The sequence below is a fragment of the Apteryx mantelli genome, unplaced genomic scaffold (assembly GCF_036417845.1).
Source record: "Apteryx mantelli isolate bAptMan1 unplaced genomic scaffold, bAptMan1.hap1 HAP1_SCAFFOLD_44, whole genome shotgun sequence".
NCBI lineage: Eukaryota > Metazoa > Chordata > Aves > Apterygiformes > Apterygidae > Apteryx > Apteryx mantelli.
The window spans coordinates 1,839,990-1,859,270 of NW_027118782.1; positions in this window are offsets into that span (position 1 = coordinate 1,839,990).

The window sequence follows — 19,281 nt, forward strand, 5'->3', positions numbered from 1 at the left end:
GCAAGCGCTGTAGGGCTGGGGCTGAGGGCGAGGGCTGGGTGCGAGCTGGGAAGGGGTCACAGCTGGGGGGGCTCCGCGGCTGGGGTGGGGCGGGGGGGGGGGGGCGGGGCAGGGCCGTGGTCGGGGCAGGCTCCAGCTCCAGCTCCGGCTCCGGCTCCGGTTCCAGGGCAGCGGTGCGAGGCCAGGCCAGGCCTGACAGCAGCAGTCTCCCCGCACGGTCCCACCCGCACCGCCACGGCCCGGCCCTCCCCGCCCCGGGTGCCGGCTCCATCGCGCAGCGCCCTGACGCCCTTCGCGCCCCCGCTGCCTCCAGCCCTGGCGGCGCCGTTTGGGGCCGGGTGTCGCGCAGGGCGGCACCGAGCCTGCCCACCCTCGGGGTGCCGCCCCGGCCGGCCAATCAGCTAGCGAGGGGAGGCAGCGAGCCAATGAGTGCCTGGGAGGGGCGGGGTGTGCCCTGAGCGACATGCAGGCTGCCCAATGGCGTGTCCCGGCAGGGCTGTCCCTGCTGCCCGGCCCTGGGGCCAGCGTGGTGCAGCACCCGCCACCCGCCGCCTCCTGCGCCTGGGCCCGGGCTCGCCCGGGCTGGGCCCGTGGGCGAGTGGGGTGCGGCGTGGGCGTCTGCCCCACGGCCACGCCGGGAACGGCCTGCTGTGCTCCCCGTCCTGCCGTGGCGCGGCCCGGCTGTCACCCCGTGCCTGGCCATGGCACAGCCCATCTGCCCCCGCCCCCCCGGCCTTGGCCCCGGCCCAGCAGTTTGGTGCTGCCATGGACAAAGTCCTGTTTCGGCAGCTGTGGAGCAGTTTGTCCTGAATTTCCGGCTCCAAACCCATCCCTGTGTCCACTTGGCACGTCCCTGGGTCATGGCTGTGGTTGTTGCGGGTGTCAGAGATGTTGCTGTTGTGGGTCACAAAGATGCCTGAAGGGTTGGAGCATCTCCTGCAGGAGGAGACGCTTCGAGAGCTGGGACTGTTTTGCCTGGAAAACAGGCTGCTGGTGGGGATGTTTTCCAGGTGTGTAAATATGTGATGGGAGGGCGTAAGGAAGACGGAGACTGTGGCTCTGAGTGGTTCTCAGTGGTACCCAGTGAGAAGAGGAGAGGCAGTGGGCACAAAATGGCAAACCAGGAAATTCCACTTGAATGTAAGAAAACACTTTTTCACTGTGAAGGTGGTTAAACACGGGAAGAGGTTTCCTGAGCAGTTGTGGAGTCTCGACTCTGTGCGATACTCCAAACCCGCCTGACCCGGTCCTGGGCAACCTGCCCTATTTGCCCCTGCTTGATCAGGGGGGTTGGACCAGGGGATCTCCAGAGGTCCCCGCCAAGCTCAGCTGCTCCAGCACCTCCCAGTCCCTGCCCTTCCTTTGCCTCCCGGGGTCAGAGGGAGCCCGGAGTGAGCGTTAGCAGAGGGGTTGCAGGTTAGGTGGTGAGCGCGAGGGGTAGAGCTAACAGGGAAGGGGTCCAGGTTAGCAGTTAGGGTTCAGGCATCTCCTTCGGGTTTCTGCTTCGGGGTTGTGTTCAGGGTAGGGCTAGGGATGAGAGCTCGCTGTATCGGGTTAGGGATTGGGTGAGGATTAGGGTGAGGTTTTGTTGTTCTGCTGAGGGTTTCTGGCCCTTGTTCTGAGTGCTGGCTAGCTTTGTGGGGGATTGGGTAATGACCGGAGGTGAGGGCTAGGGTGAAGGCTAGCATTTAGTGCTAGGGCTGAGGGTTAGGGATTAGGGTGAGGGCTCAGGTAAGAGTTAGGGAAAGGGGTTACAGGCCTGTGTTTTGGCTTAGCGGTTCGGGTTTGGGGTGAGGGATTAGAGTAGGGGGTTGGGGTAAGAGGTAGGGCTGGGGTTAGGTTTAGGAGTAGGGCTTAAGGTTAGTGGTTAGTGATGAGGAGGTTAGTTCCTCCAGCCCCTGGGCAGTCAGGGATGAAACACGAGGGATGTGGCCGTGCGCAGCCCCACGCTGCCCCTTGAGCTGCCCCCCCTGCCCTCTCCCAGCTCTCTCCTGCCCGGGGCAGCTGTGCTCAGGTCCGGGAGCCCCTCGTGGCACCAGCTGCTGCTCCTGGCCCAGCTCCCGGCAGCAGAGGCGACCTCACAGCCGCCACCCGGCGGGGCCATTGTGACCCCCCTTGTGACACCCGCAGTGCTGCCAGGCGCTGGTGAGGCCGCGGCCCTGCAGTGTCCGGGAGGACGGCAACGGGAGAGGTCAGGAGCACGTGGGGCTCATGGAGAAGCCACCGAGCGCAGCTGCATCTTTCCCTGCCGCCCTGGCAGCCCTGCAGAGCCGAGGCGTTTCCCGAGGCCTTCCCACCTCCCGGCCCGGATGAGAGCGACAGGGCTGGGGCTGGGCAGCGCCACGGGGCCGTGGGGGCCCTCGGCTGCGGTGGGGGCAGAGCCTTGCGGAAGGGGCTGAGGCACAGGAGAGCTGGTGCCAGGGCCAGGGCCGGGGTGGGGGGACAGTGCAGTGCCGCCACCACCCCCATGGGGACCCTCCCCAGCTCTGCGTTAAAAACTCTCCCCCTCACGCCTCTGCTCTGCCCTGCAGGATGGAGGAGAGACCCCCCAGCCGCCCCCGGACAGCCTGGGAGAAGGAGGACGGCCGCCCCCGCAGCCCCCAGGCGGCCCGGGAGCAGGACAGGGCTCCCAAGGGGAGCAGCTTTCCGCAGAGCGGTGAGTGAGCGGACCCGTGGGGCTGGGCTGGGCCAGGGCCGGGGAGCGCATCCTGCTCCACGCTGGGCTCCCATCTCCCCGGCAGGCTGGTGTCGGGGTCCCCAGGGGTGGTGGCACAGTGGTGCCCAGCTGCCTAGGCCCTCTCGGGGCTTGGGAGCCGGCCCCAGCACAGTATGTGCCACGGAAGGAGAGCGCAGATGGACCCAGCTCCTGCTCCCTGGGATGGGCAGCGAGCGGCAGCTCTGCAGCAGGAGGAGTGATGCTGCGGGACAGGGACCTTTCCTGCCCACCTGCGAGCAAGTTCCCAACCCTGGTGCAGCTGAGGCGCTCCCCTGCCTCGCTGGCTCCAGCATCGCAGCCCGTGTGCTGGGCACCCTGCAGCCCTGAGAAGCCTGGGGGAGACTGCGTCCACGGGAGCAGGCCATGGCAGGAGAGAGGGCAGAGCTCAGTGTGCTACTCTCTGCTGCCTGTGGTCAGTGTCTGCAGTCCTCCTGGCTCCCTTCCTTTCTCAGGTGCGAGGTTTTCCATCTGCAGCTGGTCAGAGCTGTCCAGAGAGGATGAGGAAGCCCTGGAGTTCATCCAGGCCTTTGTGAGCAGCAGACAAAAGGTAGCTGCAGCCGTGTCCATTGGGGCTATGCGTGTGTCTCCCTCCGGGTCCTGTTGGGTCTGCTGCCTGCTGCCAGGCTGCTGGGGGGCTGCTGGCTGTGCAGAGCTGCTCCTGTGCAGGGGTCCTGCACAGTAGTGCAGCCCCCTCACTGCTCTGGTCCTGCTGGCCTTTCCTCTCCCCTCTCACACTCCATCTCTCTTCTCTGTGTGTCAGGAAGAGGTGCAGAAGCTGAAGTTTCTAGCATCCATCTGCACCCTCTGCAGAGACAGCAGCTCCAAGGCCTTGCAGTGGGGCCTGGATGTTTTCTGCTGCAGATACGAGCTGGCAGAGAATATCAAGGTGAGGGGAGATGCAGCAGGTGTGAGGAAGGGGTCAAGGCCAGCTGGGCACAGGCACAGCTTGGGCATTGGGAGGGTTGGGGCATGTATGCATTGGCAGAGCTCCTGCTGACAGGACTCCAGGTGCTCCTGAGAAGCCCTGCAAGCTGAGACCTTGGCAGGGTGGGGGGTCATTCTGGGCTGCAGTGCAGGGATGGGGGCATGAGGGCTCTGCCAGCCTCGCAGACTGTTGCTGGATCTGCTGGTGCTGGGTGGTGGCAGTTGCCATGCCTGAATCCTGGTTGTGCTGTCCAGGTGCTGCTGCAGGAGGAGTCCATGGACCACCTGGGCACAGCAGTGCGTCAGCAAGCCATGCTTGCTATCACGGCAATGAGGTGCCTACCGCAGCGCCTGGTTTGGCCCAAGAGCTCTCCACAGCATGGCCCTGATGGAGGTGTCCCTGTCTGGGAGGTGTCCCCCGTCCTGGGAGGAGGCTGGCGGTGCTGTCTGCTGGGCCTCTGCTCTCCCCTGCCCTGGGCTGGTCAGTAGGGCAGATGGGAGGGCAGAGGGGTGCCTGCAGGTCCCCAGGACACCTTGGCTTTTACCCCAGAAGGGGAGGCAGATGGTTGAGAAGGCGTGAGGCCTACCCACCAGGACTGTCCTCTGTCCCTGGAGCAGTGTCATGGAAGGAGGGGGCACCTCCCTATAGGGCTCCCCTAGCTGCTATCCGTACCAGCGCGGGGACTCCTGGCCGAGAGGTCCACATCCACCTGCCCAGGGCATCAAGGCAGCACTCCCAGCACCAGAGGTCGAGCAGGCACCTCTCTCTCTCTTTGCAGTGCAGTGGAGCCGGTTCTGGAGGGCAAAAAGAGCAGCCTACTCCATGCCTGCTTCCGGAGTGTCTTCTTGCTTCCTCCCAAAGAAGACATGGAGAATGTGGACACATCCCTCTATTCCAAGGTATGTGCTGGGTGAGCTACAGGGAGCCTGTCAGCCCCTCTGGGCTTGCCCCTGGCTCTCCTGTGCTGTGAGGCAACTCCCTTCGTTCTCTTCCTCTGGGCTGGGCCACAGCAGAGCCCCCAGGCTGGTCCGTGCACAGCAGCTCTCCCCTACCCTGAGGCCTCTCCCTGGCCACTGCAGGGCAGTGGGTGTCATCCCCTGGCAGCAGGAGTTCAATTCATTCTGCTGTGGGTCAGAGGGGGCGGTGAAAGAGTGCCACAACCCTGTGTCCTCCTTGCAGACCCTGGACGCCATGGACAGCATGTTGGAGGTGCTGGTGCTCAACTCTGCCACTTCCAGCCTCCTGGAGCTGCAGAATATCTTGCAGGTGTGGCATTTGCAAAGAGTGGGCTTCCCAGCTTCAGCTCAGAGGGAAGTGACACCCTCAGGTGGACATTCCCCACCTCAATGCCATGTGCAGGCAGCACACTGCAGGGAGGGGACCCACCTCCCTTTGGTGACCAGGTGTTCCCCCCTGTGCTCTAGGGTGAGCCCAGTGTCCCCTGGCTGCAGCCCAAATCCCTTCCCCTTCCCCAGACTCCTCCTGGGTCACAGGAGAGCCTTGCCCCCTGCACTCCTGGGCCAATTCTGCCCCCAAAGCTTTTCTTGCACTAAAGGCCTGGGAGGAGTTGGACCCTTCTTCTCTTGGCACCACACAGGTGGCAGCTGGTGCTGCATCCCCCTGCCTCCCTTTCCCTTGTACTTTCGTCCCCAGATCTGAATGAGGCAGAGACCTCCTGGGACCTGCCCATCCTGCAGGGGGAGCCCAGCTGAGAAGCTCGGTTCTTCTGCCATCCCATGCCCCCATAGCCCCCATAGCCCAGCCTCCCCCATGCAGACTCCCAGGGAAGGTCCTGCCCTAAAGCCCTTCCTTGCTGAGGAGGGCACACTCAGCGATGTTCTGGAGGGGAGGCATGGAGAGGAGCAGGGACTGTGCAGGAGGTGGGGGTCTGGATTGGCCTGTAGGGGCAGGAACCCCATTCCAGGCTTTGCTCTAGCCCTGAGGAAGCCTTGATGGACTGTAGCAATGCAGCCAGGGGCTTAGCAGAGCTGCTTCTGCTGGAGTGGGCGTCAGCTCCCTGGGCAGACCAGTAGCCTTTCTCCTCCCAGCTCCTGTTGCCCTTCACCAACTCGGAGAGAGCAGCTGTGCGTGAGAGGGCTGTGGGGAGGATTGGGAGGCTGAGCAAGTTGCTGGCCAACTATTCCTCGCTGAAGGTAAGGAGCCAGGCACCTTTGAGCCAGCCCTTTGTCCCTTCCCTGCAGACCAGAGCACCTTTCAGCTCAGGGGTCCCTCTGAGGGAAGCCTGGGCAGAGGTCAAAGTGCTCAGCAAGGCTCTGCCCTGAAGCAAAAGGTCTTTGTCCCTCTTGCCATGAGCTTCTCTCTCCAGTGCTTTTTTTCTGAGGAGCCAGCTCTGCCCCTAGCCCTGTGCAGGGCAGGAGTGTGCGGGGAGCATGACGTGAGGCCAGGTGTGGCAGCGCTGCCTTGCCTGGGCTGCTGCCCAGCTGCTTTGAGAGCCAAGGCCTTCAGGGCCTTCCAAAGCTTGGACTCACTTGGGATGCATGCCTGGGCAGACTCCTGGCTTCAGGGCTTTGGTGGCGACTGTCTGCCATCAGCCCTTCATACCTGTACCACCCCCTTGCGCAGGTCTGGCGCCCCTTTGGAGGAGTTGATGAGAGCCCCGCCTGCTGTGGAAAGATCTCTGTCCCAATCCTGGGACAGCTGGTGGGGCGTCTCATCCTTTGCTGTGCTTATGAGGACGCAGATACCAACCGTGGGGCTTTGGATGCTCTTCGTTGCCTGTTCAGTTTCGTCATGCAACGAAAACGTAAGAGAAGCTGTGGTGGGCTGCGTCCTTCTGGACAGAGACATTGTGGCAAGGCCAGGGAAGCCATCACACTGCCACTCTGGTCCGTGAGACAAAGAAGCAGGAAACATGGCTGATGTAGGAGTAGGGGAGCAGTATGTTAGTACCTGTCCTGGATACCCCTGGCCTGGAAAATGCTCAGCAGCCCCTGCTCACCCTGTGGCTTCTGTGGTGCTTCACACCAGAAAGTCCAGTCGAATCCAGCAGGCTTTTGGTACCCTTTGAAGCAGTTGCCCCTTCTCTGCCCTGGAATAGGCCCTGACCCTCCCTGGGAATCCTGCTCCCCATACGCTCCTGGCACGCTCTTTTTCTCTGCCAGGCTGGTTTCTCCCTGACGCCATCAGTCTGCCACCTCCAAGTCTCCATCACTCCTCCTGACCGCTCTGTCTTTCCACTCCTGTTCAGGCAGGGAGCTCTTGCAGGATAATCCAGAGCATGTAGCGTCCCAAAAGGAGTCGGAAGCTGACGATGAACTCTGCCTTTCACGGACCAGCAACATCAGTGTGATCATGAGGGTGAGGAGCACCTCCCTTGCTGGGACTCTTGGCCGTGGAGTCATCAGGAGACTTGGATGAGCAAAGGGATCCCTAATGAGTGGAGCTGAGAGGGCCTTGCAGTTCATGCAGAATGGGCAGAGGGAGTGGTGGAGAGAGAAGCAGCTCTCAGTGGCACCTTGCATAATGGCTGCACGCTGGTAGCAGCCACCGCTCTCACCGGTGTCTCTTCCGCTGTGCCTGAGCGGGCACTAGCCAGAGGCTTCACTCCAAGAGTGCCAGCAGCAGCTCCAGCCTTGCCGGCCACCAGCAAGCTGTGGTTGCCTGCAGAGCCAGTGCACTGTGACCCTGATCCCAGCCATCCTGCCTTGCCCTGATGGCCCTCTGGCCACATGCCCCACGGTGCCGCTGCTCAGCACAGCGCCCACTCTTGTCTCTGCTGGGGCCACGGTGCCAGCATTGCTCTGCACCCCTCTCCAGAGCAGTGTCCACTGCTCAGCTAAGCACCACTGACATGGCCCACAGCGTGACATTTCTTCCCTCACCTCCTTTCTCCCATAGCTGTTTGTGAAAAACCTTCATCCTTCTGAGGGGACAGATGTCATTGTCACAGCCATGGAGGGCATGAGGAACTGCAGCACCTACAGCACGGTGGTGGCTATGCGCATGCTGAAGGTGTTCCTGCTGGACGCTGTCTGTCCGCTGGAAGATGTAAGCAGCCTGGGGCTGGTGTGCTTGGGACTCGAGCCCTCTGGGACATGGTTTCCCCCCACCAAACCCAGGGTTCTTGGGCTCCCGACACCCTTTGAAGGCAGCAAGGAGCATTGGGAGTGGTGTAGAGGGAAGGAGATCTCAGTGGGAGCTGGGGTAATGTGTCTCACCCATGTGTCTTCCAGGTGCCACGGCTCATAAGGTGCCTCTACCGGAACCTGAAGTATGTCAGGAAGTGGCCGGCCAAGGTCACCCTATACAAGACCCTTTGCCAGCTGGCCTGCTCGAACCCTGGTGAGGTGACCATGAGCCTGCTGTACTGCTCCCCACTCTGCAACAGGTATGGGGCCCGTCAGCCTCGAGAGCTCATCCAGATGGGGAGAAAGGCCCAAAGAGGGCCAGAGCCAAGGAGATTCCCAGGACACCCCTGAGGGGCAGGGCCCTCTGTCTCTCCCACCACTGCCCAGCGCTGGTGCACCAAGCAGCCGTTCAGACGGCAGAGCTGAGCAAGTGTCCCTGCCTTCATGCCCAGCACCCAGCAGCTATGCTCACTCCCTGCCCCACAAGGGCCTTCAGCTTGGTCATGTCCTGCCTGCATGGGCAGGATGCCCTTGGGGCTGCCAGCGAGGAGGGGGTGGGTAGGGGTAGGGCTGCTGGACAGCTAGGGACTTCCAGGGCTTCCCAGGCTGTGGTGCTGTGGCCAAGGAGGCAACTGACAGAGCACTCTGGGCCTGCAGCACTGCCGTGACCATGTGGAAGGTGCTGATGGCTAAGCCCCCGGTTGCGACAGACGTGCTGCGGGAGCTGCTGAGCTTGCTGGAGGAGCGGCCACTGCGCAAGCAGTCCAGCTCCGACAGGGACAACAGCTGCATCCTTCCCCTGGCCGTGAGTTACGGGACGAGACCTCACTTGCCCGCAGGCTGGCACCTGCCTCTCCAGGCCCCCTCCCCCCTCCCTGTGTGCCCCCAAGCAGGGACCTCCCCTGAGCCCATGGATACAACATGCCCAGTGCCAGGCCTCCACCTGGGCCAGCACACAGGGCTGCCGAGTGCTGCTTGGGCCTCTCTGCACGCAAACACCTAGGCTGGCCGTGCTCAGGAAATCTCCATCCTCCCCTGTCCCTGCATCCCCCGACCTCGCTCAGCAGGCTGGAAACGCAGGGTAGGTTTCGGGGCAAGGTTAGGAGCAGGAGTAGGGCTCCTGCAAAACCTGAGCAGGTGGCAAAGCCTGGGACAGGAATCCTGGCAGAGCCTGCACGATGCATGAAGCCTGCCCAGGCGATGGTCATGCTGACGCAGGAAGGCTCATTGTGTACAGACAGGAGCTGAGGCCAAAGAGCCTGTGGGCCTTGGCCCTGGTCAGGCAGCATGTCTGTGCCCTCCATCTGCATTTTCTGTGGTCCAAGGCTGTGCCTGAGGCTCCCACCTCGAGGGTTCAGGAAGCAGGACAGAGACTGTTCAGGAGTGAGAGGTGTCTCTGGGTGTTTTCTGCAGGCAACGAGAGCACTGCATGCGGTTGTCCAGGAGCCCGTCTGCCCACAGGCGGTGAAGGCGTTTTTCCCCCAGCTCTTCCTGGCGCTGCTCTTTCAGATGGTCTTCACAGCAGAGTTCACGCACCAGGAAGCAAATATCTTCCTGAGGGAATGCCAGCGGGATGAGTCCCATGCCAGCAGCCATGTCAGGTGCTCGATCCCAGTCCCCCTGTCTCTGCCTTGGACCTGAAGGCAGGGCCAGGCTGCCAGTGTGACCTGGGCTTTGCTCTGCATGCAGGTGCGCTGTGGAGGCCATGAAAGGTCTCCTCCACTGCGCTGGCTATCAGCATGTAGCCCTGGCTGTTGAGAGAAACGGTGGCTGGGACCTGTTTCTGCATGCAGAGACATCTCAGAAGGGAGTGGCTGTGCTGGCCAGGTACAGCCCTTTACGCCCTGCTCTCCCCCAGCACCTCTTCTCTGGATTTGAGGTGCCCTACACAATGTCCTCCATGAGAGTGAAGGAGGACCCCAGTTCTCCAAGAAAAGGGCTGCAGCCTCAGCACGTGTGGCAAGGGGTCACCCAGCAAAATGGCCGTGGGAGCTCCCTGCCCCAGCCTGGAGAGTTGCTGGGGGAGCAGGTGGTGTTAGGAGTTGTGGGAGTGGTCCCCTCCCAAAGGCCTGGAGTGCCCTGCCGTGGGGCCTGGGCTGCCATCACAGAGAGCGTTGGGGATGGTCTGGCTGCAGTGCCAGTGAGGGCAGAGCCCCAGGAAAGGTGCAAGATGCAGAGAAGAACATGGGAAGGCCCCAGGGGGACAGGAATGCAAAGGGGTCAGGAAAAGGGATGCGTGGGAAGGCCATGCCTTCCGGGTAGGAAGGGTGTTTCTCTGGTGTCCCACCAAAAGGAACATAATGATGACTGACGCTGGCTTTCTAATGGCAAGGTGTGGTAGGGAAAGACCAGCCCTCCATGAGCAAATGCCGCCGGCTGCAGTAGGTGCATGCCAGGCACTGCCTTGGCCTGCCTTGCCCTGCGCAGGGGGAAATGGCTAGAGTGGGCCGAGCAATCCCAGGGGAGGTGTGCCTGCTTGGCTGAGTACCAATGGTGCTTTCTTGCCTCTGCCAGAGAGATGAGGAGCGCTCCCGGGCACCTGTGTCGCTGGATCTTCCGCCAGCTGGCAAGGCTGCTGAGGCAGGAGGACCAGTTTCATCAGATGCCCGCCATGGCTTTCTTCGTCGAGGTGGGCCTCATGGCAAGCAGTGCCTCTCTGGAGGTGCCTCTAAATGCTCTCTGCTTGCATTGTGCACATGCTTGTGGGGTGATGTTGGTCAATGGAGCTGGGGCAATGCACGCGCTCCTCTTAGTAGCCCTGGCCTTGGCTCATTTCTGCTGGGCGACCACTCGCAAGCACTTGTATTTCATGCCTCCTTTGTGGCAGCTCTCTGTGTTCAAGTGCTCCTCCAAGGGATGAGAACAAGAGGCTGCCAAGGGCTCAGAGGCTGTGAGGAGGAGGCGAGCGGTGTGTGCAGTGTGCCGTGAGGCCCAGGGCTGGGAGCAGGGCATGGGGAGGGGGGGTCTCTCCAGAATCCCTGCTGCCTGTGGGCTGAGCTTTGTCAGGGCCTGGTGCCCTTGCCCTGAGTGGTGGGTGGGATCCAGAGCTGCACGCTGTCGGCTCTGCCAGTCTTTCATTGCTGTGTGCATTTCAGTTGCTGGAATGCCCTGACCTTGCCGAGATGGATGATGACGTCCTGCCACTCCTCCGGAGTTATGTGCAGACTCAGGGTCTGGAGATGCGCAGACTGGTGTTCAGAAGCCTCCTGAACCTGTTGAAGAGCCCCGGGATGGTGAGCAGGGGGGCAGCCGGGTGAAGCTATGCTGGCAGCCTGGGGCTTGACAGGAGGTGCTGGGTCACACAGTGGCTTGGACTTTGCTGGCAATCAGGAGGACCCGCTGGGAGGGGGACGATGAGGCAGAGCACAGGGCCAGGCTAATGCAGCCAGCTGCTGCTGGGCCTTGCGGCAGCAGCCTTCCTCCATACAGAGGCCGTAACATGCTCAGGGCCCCCTTGGAGATCTCTGCCCTGCACTGCAGCCTCTGTGCCCAAGCCATGGGTGTGTGTAGAGCCCTGGCCCTGGCCCTGAGTCCTGATGGGAAATCAGCACCCAGAGCACTTCTGGCCAGGGGGTTCTGGCCTTACTTCACAAAAAGGAAGTTGTGTCTTTCACACAGGCAAAGAAAATGCAGACTCTGCTCCCAGACATCCTGGAGTGGCTGCAGGACGCTCGCAAGGACATGTGTGTGGGAAGCCTGATGTTGCTGAGAAACATCCTCAGCTACCTGCACCAGAAGGGCTCCAACCCCATCGCTCTGCAGCTGGCAGAGAAGCTATTGCCACGCTTTGATAATGTAAGGCTGGTGGGAAAGCCAGGGGCTCTCCTGGTGTGTCCGGGGGTCTGTATGCATGGCTATGGGTGCTGTGTGTCCCTCTGCACGTGTGCCCATTGGCATGTGTATTTGCACCTCCCGCCACAGGCCCTGCTGCCTGTCAGGAGGCCTTTTGCCCTGTGGTTGTCAGCCCATTCCCTGTGCTGGCCTTGGTGTCCTGGGCTGTGGGACTAGACCAAACCAGCGCCCTCTCTGCCCTGAGCTGCTCCGTCTCATGCTTGACTCCCTGTGGCACCTGTCATGGCCTGGGGCAGAGAGGAGCAAAGAGGCAGGAGCAGGCTAGAGAGCAAGGGAGGGGCCATGCCCCAGGGCTGTCCCTTTCTGTCATTCTCTTCTGTGCGGGGGCCCTGATGGAGCCCCAGAAAGTTCCCTCCAGAGGCAGAGGGAGACAGAGCCCAGGGAAGCTTGTCCTGCTGCTGCTGCCGACAACCCTCATTCTCCAGGCTGCCTCTGCAGAGGCTTGTCCCCAGCTCCAATATCCGGCCGGGGTGAGGGACGGTTGTGCCTGGGGAGGACGAGGCCTTGCAATGGCAAACCCTCTTCTCGTGCCCGCTTCCTGGAGTCGTTGCTGAGGCCTCCCCTCCTCTCCTCCCTCCCCACAGGAAGACAGCACAGTGCGAGAGCTCTCCATCCTCCTCTTCAAAGACCTGATGGAGATTGTGGTGGGGAAGAACAAATGGTGGATGAAGCAGCATGTGCAGAGGAGCCTGGTCCCACTCTACCTCCACATGAGTGAGGAGATCCAGAGCGTGGCCCAGGTACGGAGCAGTGATTTTGGGAAGCAATGCTGACGTCCCTTGGGTGGGCCTGAGCACCATGGCAAGGGCTGCTGACAAGTGTCCCTTTGGATGCATGTCCGCATGAGGTCCAACTTCCTGTGTCGCCAAGGATAAGGCAGAGCTGCATCTGCCTTCAGCGAGGGGCAGACCTGGTCCCAAGCTGCATCTTCCCATTCCGGGCTGGGAAAGACTCCAAGCCTTACCAAGATGAGGGGGACCCAGGATGTCCTTCCCTGGCTGTGGTAGCATCTCCTGGTCTCTGCTGCTGTGCAGGCCTCTCAGGAAGCCCTCATCAGTGCTGCACAGCTCTTGAAGTGGGAGGAGCTCAGGCAACTGGCCAGAAGAGGGGAGACGTGGAAGATCGGGGAGTACCTGGTAAGGACAACAGCAAAGTGCCCGGGGCCGAGGCCGGATGAGGGCTGGCCCCCTGCCCAGTGTGCAGGGCACACAGCTGTGCCCCTCACCCACTTGCTCCAGACAGAGCCCCAGCCACGACAGGCTCTGCTCCAGGCCCCTCTGCTCTTGCTGCCCCCCGGGATGCTGAAGGGGCCTCTGGCCTGGCTGGTCGTTGGCAGAAGAATTGGGGGGATCTCAGCAGCTACAGGCCACTGGGAGGCATGAGGAGGAAGGAAGAGGAGGCCGGTCCTGGGCGGAGGGGCAGGCCTGGCTCCCCAGGGAGTCTCGGTGCCAACCCCCTTGCCTTGTGCTGTCTCCAGCTGCTGAGGGACAGGAGCAGAGTGGAGCGATACCTGCAGCAGAGCCTGCCATACTTGGAGAACCCTGAGGCATCCTTGCGGGAGGCAGCTGTGAGGTTCATTGGTGAGCGCCAACCCCAGTGCCATCCCTGACCATGCAGATGGGCTGAGAGGAGGTTCTTCAGTCCCTCACAGCATGTCTGGATCCTGCGCCCTGGGGACCGTGCTGGGACCAGCCTTGCCCAAGGGGAGGAGGATGCATGGCCAGTCTGGCAAGGCCAGATGGGAGCTGTGCTGCTGGGGGCTTCGTGGGCAGTACGAGGGGTGACAGGAGGTGTTTGCCTAGGGCTCATCGGGCAGCAAATGAAGCAGAGGAAGGGGAAGGTGCAGGAGATCTGCAACGGTGAGTGAGAGCAGCGCTGGGTCAGGTGACCCTGGCAGGGGGGAAGAAGGAGCCCGGGAAGTGAGTCCCAGTTCCCTGCCCTGCCCCAAACGAGGAAGGCCCTGTCTCCCTGTGTGGGGGAGAGGAGGGAGTATTTGGGGGTCATCTGGGGCATTCCTGACCAGCAACCTGCAGCTGATCCGTTTCTCCCACATGCTTCCTCCCCACCCTGGGAAGAGCTGGGTGGGACTGGCCCTGCCTGGGGTGGGGGGAATTGCTGGGATCTCTGCAAATAGGGGAGTTTCTTATCTGCTCTGTTCCTTCTATCGCAGCCCTCCAGCCTCTGGAAAATGACGCTGAACCCTCAGTGCGTTGCCTGGTGACACAGACCATCCTGAACCTGACAACTCCAAGGAAAAGGTCTCCATCAAGGTTCAGCTTCAGAGCACTGGGTCACTGGCTCCAGAGAGCATGGGAGAGGTGTCACCCTCCCGCCAGGAGGTGACTCTATTTGAGCAGAGCTGGCGCAGCTGGGCCAATGCCATGGTGCTGCACACCGCAGACATGCAAGTGTGCTGGAGGGGCTGGGTCATTGCTGGCACCTCCTGCAGCCACAGGACAGCTCGACAGCTCAAGCGCATCCTGTCCCATTATTGTTCTACCAGTTCATCCCTTCGTTGTGCTTTCCCCAAAGATAAAGCCCTGTTTCTTCATCCCGTGTGAGTGCTATTTGTTTTAGGGAGGCAAAGGCGAGGGGAAAATCTTATTCCCTGCATGAATCAGGATTATCCTGGGCATGACAGGGTGTCCTCTCTTTCCAGCATCCCAAGACAGTGCAGAGCAGACTGACACATTTTGGTTTTGCTGCAAAGCGCCAGTTGTTCTGCTGGACTAGAAAACACAAGGGAAAGAGGCAGAAAAGCTTTAGCTGCCCCTGCCCTCTCCAGAGACACCCCAGGGCAAGAGCAGGCACCCGCTGTCCTCAGGGCTTGCATCTCCTGTGGAAGGGCAGGGGTGGGGTATGCCATGCAGCTCTATTTCTATCACCACTGCCTACCCCACGCCAATCCTGGAGCTGCACGTTTTGTCTGGAGCGCTCTGCACTGAGCCTGAGGGGAACAGGGGGAAGGTCCTGCAGTGAGGCTGGACCCTCTTTCAAATGTCCCATTACCCCATGGGACACAAGAGATTTCACCATCTGGCCTCAGTCTCAATGCTGTTGAGGAAAAAGGAGGTCTTGACAGATTTGCCTTGGAAATAAAGCCCCTCTTCTGCCAGCCCTGCACAAGGAAGGGCACAGGGCTTGCCTGGAGCCAGGACACTCTGGCTCCAGCAATGAAATCAGCTGCCGTGCTCGCAAAGGCCCTCAGGCAGAAGGTGCCCTCCCTGCTGTGCCCAAACACTGCAGGATCTGTATGCACAGGCGCCAGCACAGTGGAGCCCAGAGCACTGCCCGGTGCTGGGGACTCCAACCCCTTTGCAAATGAAGCTCTCCAAGCAACCTTATTTTAAAAGTCAAATAGAAGGACAATGCTTGAATGGGGTCCTCCAAAACAGTGATATCTTATTTACCTAGAGGTTTACACCTTTCAGAGGAGGGTTTGAAGAATGATTTCTTTTCTCTGCTATCCCTGTTCCCCATGGCTACTTGCTTATATTTTCCCTTGTAAGACTTCAAAAGCCAGGAGCGATGAGCTATTTATTCAATGGGCCACCCTGCAATCCAGAGCTTTTTGGTTTGCAAACTGTCAGAATGACAACACTTCATTGATTTTACCCCCTTCCCTGAACAAAAGAAGATGTAGAAGAAAAAGATTCATCAGTAAGTCCAGCAATTTGGTGGTGGACCAAAACACTTTCCATCAACACTGAAACTCATTTTTCTATTACCATGCACCGGGGGGAGGGGGGGGGAGATCTGACAGGGTGTAATTGAAACCTATCAACTAATGCACAAATCACTAAGTTTATGTATAAATTTTGTAGATAAAGTAGGTTATGCTGCACTGAAAAAAATATTACCGTAGGTAACGGTTGGAAAATTGGATTTACTTGGAAAAATGAAAAACTGAATTTGTTATTCTTGTGACAGCAACATCACATCGAGTTGTTATGTATTTGCTAATTTTGTAACTATGTACATTCAACTACCTAAGCACTAAAACTAAATACTTAGTCCTTGCACATCTTCAAGTCCTGTGAAGTATTAAAGATTCTAACTTCCTGCACAAGATTTTTTGCATAATAGCGCCCACATAGTATTCATGAGAAATTAAGCAGGGGCACCACTCATGTATTAAACATGATGCAGCTGTCGGGCTGTAGGTAATTGCATTGCACTAGATGTTTCCCATTCACCATTTTAACAGCCTTGTCCATGCAAGAAAAAGATTTAGAGCAGAACACAAGTAAGGCAGCACGATCGCACCCACAATTTCTCTGCGTTGGGGAAGTTTCACAGCATTCTGCGGAGCACAAATTCCAGCGGCTTAGCTAAGCACGACTCTTAGTCCAGTCCAAATGGCTTTTCCTTGTTTAGCTCCAGTTAAACAAAAACAGGCCTAAATTAAACTAAAGGGAGCCACAGATAAGCAAAATAAGAATGGTCCACACTAGGATTGGCATGGGCTCAGTTACAGCAATTTAAATGTACTTATTTGGACTTCCTCAAGAGCCCCGCTTTCCTGCATAGACTCCTGTGAAATTCCCGACAATATTCCCCTCTCCGGCAGGAAGTGCGGGGTGATGACATGTTCAAAAGGCATCACCTGGACTGGAACTGGCCTGCCTGCCAGGCTTCGCCCAGAACTTAACCTACGCAAAGCCTGTGGCGTGCTTCTCAAATTAAATAAAATTATTGATTTAGTGTGTACTGCACGTCAGACAAGTCTGTGTGGAATAACAATGTCTGTGCAGGGCAGCAAAACAAGCCAGACAATATTCCTCTGCAGACAGAGTTTCAGTTCTACCTTGTCCGTTACCATCTAGCGGGGAAACGACCACTCGGAGACCCTGCTGCACTGCAGGGTACAGTACAGCTGTAAGAGCCGTATACGTTTTCTGGTATCCGCCTCCCAAATGAACAGGGCATCTGTTTCCAGGAGCTGGCTATCGGGAGAGGGAAGTCAAACAAGGAGAGTGACCTGAAAAGGCATCAGCCAGCCTGTTCCGACAGAAATATCTCTGCACGGTTTTATAGTATGGAGTAATACTGTTGGATATAAACTTCTTGTCCTGGTGCGTAAGTAGCCAGAGTCTACTTAAACCTAGGTCCAGAGACTACAGTGAATTCGAACACACAGACCTTTCACTAAATCTGAGGATTGTATGAAACTATGTTTTTTATTTTACTTCTGAAGTGACCTCAACAGAACTTCAGATTTTGCTTTGTATTAAAACAGATAAAGTGCAGGATAATACAGGACTGAAAATTTCCATACTGATCAAGTATTTAGCATTTTTACTTAGCCATTTCTTAAAACTGTTTACAAAAACATTAACACAGACAATTTGATATCAAACACAAAGTTAGCTATTGGCACAGCATGAGGACAGGACCTAAAAATCTAGCGTGTACTATTTTGCCTCAGGATGGGGAAAAGAAACACGCCACATATTTACTGTTTTGCCAACAGCTGATGGATTATTGCTGATAATACGTATCAGGTGGGCCAATAGCAAATTATTCCAAAATCCACGCTGGGACCAAAGTTCAGAAACGCTCCAGCTGTCGAGTGCCTGTTTCTGACTCAAAGCTCCAAGCAGAGTTTACAAACCGGCTCCCCAGCTGGACCCGGAGGAAGAAATCACACCGGTCTCACTAGACTGTCACCTAGGAATTTGAATAAGCATCTAAAACATCAAACCTTGCTGAAATTTAAGCTTCCAATCCACTGCGAAGTAAATTACTATCAAATAAACATTCTGTTCAGTTTTATCTACTGCACTGAGATCTTTTAAGACACTGGCATATAATTATCACTAATGAGCTTGTAGGACAAATTAATTGTAAACACTCTTTCAGAAATACCCGAAGGCAGACAACAACGGGTCCATTACAAAGGCCCCGATGTGGAATACCAGCCCAGCGCTCCCTGCACTTCCAAATACGTGTCTTCCTGCTCTAAGCTCACTGGGGATTTGCCTTCGCTCGAGCCCAGCAACGCAGCCCAACTCGCGGTGCCGGCACGCTGCTCATGCGGCTTCGCCCACGCAGGCGGGGGGTAGACGCACCGTGAACCAGCCCCGCGTGCTCTGGGTTAAAGCTAATCCTTTTGCTGACTTACCATTTACAAGCTCAGTTTTTGAACAGCAGCAAGCTGTAAAGATTTTCAAGCAAATAAATTAGTCTGTAACATGTACAGAATTCCTCATGATAACACATGAAATATTATCCTTCCCTTTTATTTACTTCCACTAGTACTATGGAAATAGTGGTACAGAAACTTATCTGGAAATGGAACATTTCAGATTACATGAATATTACTACACATTAGAAGCTGATCCCACTTTTTATTAGCTGAAGTCTGCAGCTTTTTAGCATCGAATTTGTAACAAAGAGGCTGGCTTCATTCTGATCATCTTCAAGAGAGCTTAAATACTTGATTTAATAATGGATGCAAATGGCTGCTCAAGAAAGATGTTCTCCAATTCATGACACCTGTTTTTTTTCTTAAATGAATCATTTATTTACATATATGGAATCACAGAATACTGCCCAAAGAGTATAAAATACTGAGATCAAGACTATTTCTTCTCTATAAAAGAGAAGAAGCAGTAAAAGTTGCTGCTGCCATTGCACTCATTTTTGGGAGTGGAAGAAGGAAACAAAGTCCCACAACTCTTAAATGTCAACCGTTGTCTGCAACAAAAACAAAAAGCCACCTTTCAGTAAACGTTATTGGCTACAACTATCTAAGCTAATATTTAAACCAGTGCATACAGGGCTAAGGGCCTTTCGTACCTCCAGAGTAAGCATGTACAATTTGGTAGATTTATCTTACTGAAGAAAAGCAACTTCAGGGCAAACAGCTCTTTTGAGGTATTTTAAGAAGCAGCAGCTGATCAATTCTAGTTATTTATTACCCCACTGGAATTACAATCATGTTTTCTGAAATGTTTCCTCTTACACTGCCATACAATCGTAATGTTTTATGACACTGTAATAAGAAAATTGGGGGGGGGGGTGTCTGAATCAGCAAGGCAGGCTTTACCTGGTAGCAAAAAAGCATAGGTTCTTAGTGAAATGAGGGAGAAAAGCGATAAAATAGTAACAGGTGCTCATTTACGATAATATGAGCTCAAGCTAGACAGAGAAATCAAAGCAGCACTTTGCTTTGCTTCGGTATTTCTAGAAAAGCGACCGGCAGAGGTACAACGGCACGAATTTGCCCCGCGAGGGTAGGAGCCTCCCGCCGCCTGCCCTCTCGCTCGCCGGGCCTGGAGCCCCGAGGCGGTGCCGCGCCGCCCAGCGGCACGTCAGCACGGCGCCTGCGCCCTTCCGGGAGGCCGGCCGCTTCTGGCACCCGCACGCGCAGCCCGGCGCTCCTGCTTACCGCCTCGGCCGCCCGCGCTGCGGACCCGAGCTTCGCTAACCAGGCCCAAGTTGGCCTAAAGGACCCGGAGCCATCAAACTTCGCAGCGGCCTACGCGAACGTTTCCACACGCCTTCCTTCTCCGGGTGCCGCTAACCACCCGCGCGGCAACCGCCGCGACACGGGCTGCAAGCGTACCCGCGCGGGGAACCGACGGCGAAGCCGGAGGGCCCTGGAGGAAGGAATCCTAATTTGTGCAGGAAAGGGAAGGCTTGGTGGAAGGACGGAGACCGAGCGAGGAGCTTAAGGAGCCTGCTGAGGCCGCGCT